Source organism: Chrysochloris asiatica, unplaced genomic scaffold (assembly GCF_000296735.1).
Source record: "Chrysochloris asiatica unplaced genomic scaffold, ChrAsi1.0 scaffold00252, whole genome shotgun sequence".
NCBI lineage: Eukaryota > Metazoa > Chordata > Mammalia > Afrosoricida > Chrysochloridae > Chrysochloris > Chrysochloris asiatica.
In genome coordinates this window covers 2,160,665-2,168,530 of record NW_006408770.1, presented here as the reverse complement: position 1 = coordinate 2,168,530, position 7,866 = coordinate 2,160,665, and the positions used below count along the sequence as shown (strand labels likewise).

General features: G+C 36.6%; 1 pseudogene; it reads right to left on the bottom strand.

Moving 5' to 3' along the window:
- Positions 1–6,221: 6,221 nt before the first annotated feature.
- Positions 6,222–7,533, bottom strand: LOC102842952 (annotated as a pseudogene).
- Between the last annotated feature and the right edge of the window lie 333 nt (positions 7,534–7,866).

Here is a 7,866-nt window from a genome sequence, read left to right as displayed (position 1 = left end):
TATGTTGTTTTAAGTGCCATCGAGTTGATTCTGACTCATAGCAACCCTGTATAGGCCTTGTTTTGGCTGATATGGAGCTTTTCCACTGTCTTTTTCCATAGATGTAGTCAATTTAATTTCTGTGTATTCTATGTGGTGAAGTCCACATGTATAATCATCTTTTATGTTGTCTAAAAAAGGTATTTGCAAAATGAAGAAGTCATTGGTTTTGTAAAATTCTATCATGTGATCTCCAACATCATTTCTATCACCAAGGCCATAGTTTCCAACTATTGATCCTTCCTCTTTGTTTCTAATCTTTGCATTCCTACTACCTGTAATTAATACATTTTAGTGTTGGTGTATAAATTTGAAAAATAGTGGTATTAGCTGTTCTTTCTTTTAGGAGGATGGATATTATCCTATCATTGACATCATTGAAATGATGATCTTTTCAGTGATGAATGTGATGCAATTCATTTCAATTTGTCATTCCCGGCACAGTAAACCATGTGATTGTTAGATACAAAATGGACAATATCAGTCCATTTCAACTCGCTAATGCCTAGGATATCAATATTTATGTGTTCCATTTCATTTATGGCAACTTCCAGTTTTCCTAGATTCATACTTCGTACATTCCATGTTCTAATTACTAATGGATTATTAAGCTGTTTCTCCTCATTTTGAGTTGTGCCCCATCAGCAAATGAAGGTTCCAAAAGCTTTACTCCATTCATGTCATCATGGTTGATTCTACTTTAAGGAGGTAGCTCTAACTCAAAAAATTAATTTTGAGTGCCTTCCACACTTATCTTCTAGCACAATCTCTGAAAATATTCTGTTGGATTTATCAAACATTCTGGTGCTATATGACAGTGATTTACAGCTATTCATAAGGTTTTAACTGGCTAAACATTTGGTAGTCCACCTCTTCTTCTTCTTCTTCTGTGTTTAGTCTGGAAGTTCACCTGAAACCTGTTCAAAATACCAGTGGCATAGCTTCCAGCTTCACAGCAACATGTAAGCCACTACAGTACATCAAACTGACAGATGAGTGGTGGATATACATATATATGTGTGTGTGGTGTGTGTGCATGTAAATAAAATATATCATGACCAAGTGTGATTCATACCACATAGGCAAGGATTTTTCAACATAAGAAAAACAATCACCTTAATCTGCCACATAAATATTAAGGAAAACACATGATCATATCAATCTGTACAGAAGAAGCACTTGACAAAATCTAACAACAATTTCTAATTGAAAACAACAACAAACTTACCAATAAAGGAAAAGAAAAGAAAGATGTCAACATAATTAAGGGCATATGCACAAAATGCACAAAAACAACAGCCAATATTATTTTTCTGAGAGATCAGAACTTAATTTTATTTGCTTGCCTTTGTAAATAATGATTTTCCTTTCCCTAGCTGCTTTCAGGATTCTCTCCCTGTATTTGATGTTGGAGAGCTTGATTGTATGTCTTGGTGATTTTCTTTTGGAGTCTGTCCTTCCTGGGGTTCATTCAGCTTCTTGAATGCTTATCTTTTTATTTTTTAGGATTTTAGGGAAATTTTCTTCCAGAAGATCTGTGAACTTCTGTGATTTTTCCTGTTCTGGAATGCCAATAATTCTTAAGTTATTCCTCTTCATGTTGCCCCACATGAATCTTAGATTTTCTTCAGGTTTTTTATCCTTTTTTTGGCTTGCTCTTCTATCTTAACAGTATTGAGAGATTTGTCTTCCAGATTGCTGGTTCTGGAATCCATCTCTTCAATTTACTCCTTTGCCTTTTCAGTGTATTGTCCATTTCTTTTTGCAGGTTTTGAATTCTTTCTAATGTTTTATCTATCTTATTTGATTGCTTCTGTAGTGCTTTCCTGACTTCTTATTTTTCTCAACCCCTCTGTGGAGTGTTTGGATGTATCTCAATATTATTCTCCTGAATTCCTTCTCAGTTCCAAAGCCTGCCTTCCTTCCAATGCAAAGCCTAGGTCTACTTCCAGCTTATTTGTCTCAGTTATTCTATATTGTTTCTGGACATGTACCAAAATGGATAGTTGTGTCTTGGGCATCTTCAATAATTAGGTGTTTTTTTCAATAATTAGATGAATGCATGCTGATGTATTATCAAGCTTTCTGATTACTTCCAGATAGATGTGATCAGAAGATGAGCTTCACTTTTCTTTTTTCTTATTATGAAACTCAGAGTAACTATAGCAGGTATTGGCTTTCTATTTGGTGTATAGCAGCTAGTAGTGGCTCTTGTCTCTATGGTGGGATTTACAGGGTGTGATTGTAGCTTGGCTATATGACCATAATTGCTGTCTCTTCTTGGGTAGCGTATGGAGAGAAAGAGCCCTCTGAAGGTAAAAGGGGGACCAAAAAACAAAACAGCAACAGCAAGAAAAGAAAATCTGTAGCAAAATGTGAGTATGATTTTTATGCCCCTCTCTCTGCTTCTTGCCTTCAAGGCCGTCTGAGTAATTTCAATATATTACTCTTGCTCCTTATGACATAACTTTGCATTTAATTTTCGGCCTGTTTCTTTTTTAGTCTGTCTCTCTCCCAATCCACAATTCCCACTCAGGGCTTTTTCCTAATGATAAACTGTCCAGGGCCGGCTGTAGCCATTTGAGAGACCATTCGGTTTTTAGAAGTGTCTTCCCCCTTCTTTGATTCTGCATGCAGTGGTCTTTGCTGAGCAGATCCATGTACATGCATAGCAGAACTTTCTGGGGGCAGGGGAGTGTCCACTTGTCAAGCATCCCTTATTAGTCACCACAGTGGACATGTGCAAACAGTGAGAGACCAATGAACAGAGAAAAAAAAAAAAGAGAGATCAAGAATGTTCACACCTTTATCTCCGAGAATCTGTCACACCTCTACAGTGGGAGTGCTCCCCTGATGCTTCACTCACTCTGCCACACCCAAGGAGTGGTTAGCAGCAGCAGATCAGAAAACATCACCTTTCTTGCTTTCGTTACAAATTCCACTGGCTGTAAGCCTTAGAACATTTGAAATATTCCTTTTTATTTAGTTCAGAGTTCTGGGACCATCCCCTGAACCTGCTTCATCTGATATTCTGTGTTATTGCTGGTGGAAGTCTGCACTGCACTTCTCCCTAATCCACCATTAAGCCCCACCTCCCAACAGCCAACGTTATTCTTAATGGAGTAGAAACTGAAAATATTCCCTTTGCAAACAAGAACCACACAAGGGTATCCTTTATCACCACGCCTATTCAATATTGTATTGAAATTCCTAGCCAGAGCATAAGGCAAGAAGGGCAATAAATGGCACCCAAATTGGCAATGAAGTGAAACTACCTGTTTACAGATGATATGATGCTATATATGTTGTTGTTGTTGGTACGTGGCGTGGAGTTGGTTCCAACTCATAGCGACCCTACTATATATTCCATCCTTAATGGAATATATTTTTTGCAGACTTAGATATTAGAATAGTCGATTTTGACAGTTGACAGGCTATGTTTAGCATCTTGCACCAGAAAGACAACTGAAAATAAAGAGCCTCTCAATGATCTTTAATTTTAAGACCTGTAAGCAGAGGTCTTATAGTGTTACCACCATTCTCGTATTAAAACAAAGTGTCTTGTCATCTGTATGTGAACAGTTAGATGTTCACACCTAAACCATGTGAAAGTAACAGGGTTCTGTTTCACTTGTCAATTTTAGTAACACATAAAAGTAAACATTTTCACGGAATTGAGCTCTGTTTGATGACAGTGTTGGTTTTCTTGAGTTTGACATTTTAAGATGGTTTTTAAACTTTTAAAGGACTGCTGTTTTTTGCTTTGCTTTTAATAACAAATAATGTTAAAAGAGAAGAAGAAAAACCTGGCAGTAATGCTGCTGAAGAGAAATATGCTTTGCTTTGGTAACAATCATGGTGCTATAACTACTGGAAAAGTTACTTAAAATTTTTTGTGTATGTGCTTTTCTGCCAGAATTGCTTAAAACTCTATTTAAATTATATTTCTGTCTAGAAATATTCAAATTCAAAGTATGCCTGTGATCTAATGGTGACATATTGCCTCTTTTATTGCCTGTATTGTTGGGGCTGATTTGATCTCCATGGTAGTATATTCTTTCTCCTTTATCTTCTAGATTTGACATGTTCCTTCCCCAAGAGCACTCATGATTGATGATGAACCATTCATTTAGATGTGAATGATACTTTTCACAAGGGGAATTTAGTTGTTTCTAGACCTTTAGATAAATTTTTTTTATTGTTTTATTACAGAGTTATGTCAAATATACACATGAGAATAATGAACCACATATACCATATGAGCTCTAGTGTGGTACTGCTAACTGCAAGGATTGGCAGTTCAAAACCCACTAGCCACTTTTGGAAACTCTATACAGGTCACTGGAGTCCTGGTCTGGTACTGTGGGTTAATGCACTGGACTAGCAAGGTTAGTTTGAACCTCAAGGTTGGCAGTTCAAGCTCACCAGCCACTCACTCATTGGAAACCCTATATGGGGTAGTTATGAGTCAGAACTGACTGAATGGCACTTAACAACAACAACAATATGAGTCAGAAATTACTGTACACCACACAGCAACATATACTATATACAAATTTGCTTACTATTACTACAAAGTTACTACCCATTTGCCATTTTTACTTAGTCTATTTTTTCTTTTAGGTGTATGTTATTTAAAAAAAAAACTATTAATGAAAATCTTCAAGAATAAAGATAATATAGTAAGGAATCACAATGATTATCAACAAATGTTGAGTCTATTACTCTATTTCCCAGCCTTGGTAGTTTCTAAACAAAGTTCAGACATCTAATTATTTCTTGGGTTGATATGCTAAAGTATATATGTTTTTTATGCTACAATATTTCAAGGTAAATCCTAGACTTGGCATTTCATCTCAGTTTCTTTAGAGTGCTTCTCTAAAAGATAAAGACCATTTGTAATATAATAAAGCTGTCAATATAATACTTTAAAAAAAAAGAATATTTCAAGAAACATCTTAAAGTACAATGCTGTTGATGATAGACTAATATCCATATGCTTGTTGTTGTTGTTAAGTACCATGGAGTTGATTTCCGACTCATAGTGACCCTGCACAGGGTTTCCAAGGCTGTAAATCTTTACAGAAGCTGAAAGCCTCATCTTTCTCCCATGGAACAGCTGGTAGTTTCAAACTGCTGATCTTGAGGTTAGCAGCCCAATTTGTAACCACTACACTACCAGAGCTCCTTATGCTTAAAAGAACACAAATGAACACCACTATTATTCAAATTTATCCACAAACCACTAAAGTCAATGATTATATAAATGAAGAATTCTACCACTTCTCCAGGCTGAAGGTGATCAAACATAAAATCAAGACACACTGGTGATTGTAATGTGAAAGTTGGAAACAAAGAAGGATCCATAGTTGGAAGAAATGGCTTTGGTGATAGAAGTGATGTTGGAGATTGCATGACAGAATTTTATAAGACCAAAAACGTATTCATTGCAAATACCATTTCTAGACAACATAAAAGGAGACTATACACCTGCATGTCACCAGACGGAATGCACAGGAATCAAACTGACTACATCTGTGAGAAGAGACAATGAAGAAGCTCAACATAATCAGCCAAAACAAGACCAGAGGCAGACTGTAGAACAGATCATCAATTGATCATATGAAAGATTAGTCTGAAGTGGAAGAAAATTAAAACATGTCCACAAGAGCCAAAATAAGACCTTCAGTACATCCCACCTGAATTCACATATAATCTCAAGAATAAATTGGTTGCATTAGATACTAATGGCTGAAGACCTAGAGGAGTTGTGAGATTATACCCAGAACATCATACATGAAGAAAGAAAAAAGGTCATTAAAAAGACAAGAATAAAAGAAATGACAAAACTGGAAGTCAGAAGAGACTGAAACTTGATCCTGAACATAAAAAAAGCTAAAGCAAATGGAAGAAATGAGGAAGCAGGGGACCTAAAGAGAAAATTTCAAAAGGCAGCTCAAGAAGACAAAATAAATTATTATAATGAAATGTGCAAAGACCTGGAATTAGAATACCAAAAGGGAAGAACACATTCAGCATTTCTCAAAATGAAAGAACTGAAGAAAAAAGTCAAGCCTCAGGTGGCAATATTGAGGGATTTTTTTTTTTTAATCTAGAGAACCATTTATTCAATACATTCGTTTTATCTACTTTAGAATCTTTTCATCTTACATGACTTTTTCTTATACCTGAACTAGGAATTTGTAATTTTTCTCATAGAAAAAAGACAATGAAGTTCTTAATAAATTACATTATCTGATTTTCTTGTCAGCTTGCTTCAAGGAAATTGATGTATTCAATATGCTTGCTTACAGTTTATCCCATATCAAATGACTGTTTAATCCAAATATCTGAGCAGGAAATTGAGCTGATCCTTCTAGAGAAAGAATGGCTGAATAGCTGAGACCACTGGGTAGACAAAGAGAAGACCATGCATCCTGAGCTCCCCAGTCTAGGTGACGGAAGGACAGCAGATCACTGGATATGCAGTATTACCAGACATTATTGGTCCCAAACCATTGTGTCTGCCAGCTACTACCACAAATATGGTCGGAATGCCATCCCATTCATATTCAGCTTTAACCCCCAGAGTTTCATTTGATCCTTTATGGGCAGAAGTTACCTGAAGTTCACATGGAATGCCAAAATTTCCACAAGGCTTGATTTCTTCACAGTGACAGTGATCAGAGGTTCAGTCCATCAATACTACAATCCTGCACTGGCTGTCTGATTCAGAAGCAACTCTACTCTCTCTGCAACACAAATTTTTTCTTTACCATTTACAGCCCTTCAGGAGTAACTTCATTGAAGTCACTATATGACTGTTTGCTTTCTGTTGGCTTTGATCTTCTAATGGCCAGTGTCTCCAGGAATCGTTATCAATAACATCAGAAGAACAATTTCCTTGGTGGTTATATCAACACCAAATTCAATCTTCATATCAACCAATGTACTGTTCTGGGGCAACCATTTTTCCAGTATTTCAAAAATAGCCTGTGTGGTATGATTCATGATATTCACTTCAGTTTGGCCTATAACAAGTCCAGCAAAGCAAAATTTTGCAGCTATAAGCTATTCCTCAGACCACAGTTGATCATTATTATTAGTATCATCCTTAAAAAACATTTCCACTTTAGGTGGGCAAAACTTATATCCTTCCTGATTTTTTTGAGAAAAGAACCAGTTGCTATTCTTCTACACCCATTCAATTGGAATAATTTCACGTTGTGATGCAATGAAAGCTGTCCCCCCCACATTTTTTTGGTGAAAGCAGTTTTGATACCTGATTCCTAACAACTGAAAAATATAACTGCTAATTTTATTTGAAATTGCAATTTTTCCTTCCAGTTTATTCTTTCTAGCTACATTACCTGCTGTAATCTAGTCCTTGTACTGAAGGAGGACTTTGCCTGGACTGTCTAACAACACATAGATATCTTTGGTTTTAGCCTCACAGAGGTTTTGACCAATGCTCAGTACCTCAGAGGCTGCCATTATCTTGGGTAGACTGGTGCAGTGACTGTGCTAGGCACACAATCAGATATTGCTATTGAAGGATTTTTGGCATTATAGGATAAGCACTGCACTGCTAACCACAAGATTGGTAGGTTAAACACACCATTCACTCCTTGAAAACTCTATACATGGCCACTATGAGTCAGAACAGACTCATAGACACTTAACAACAACAACATGGGCAAAATATTAATACAGGAAACATCAGAGAAGATAGAAGGGGGAGACGGGGAGAGGTGTGTTCCACATGGTCCAGCACCCCAGGACCACCATTTTCACCAACGCCAAGGAATTGAGCACCATTCAAGGGCA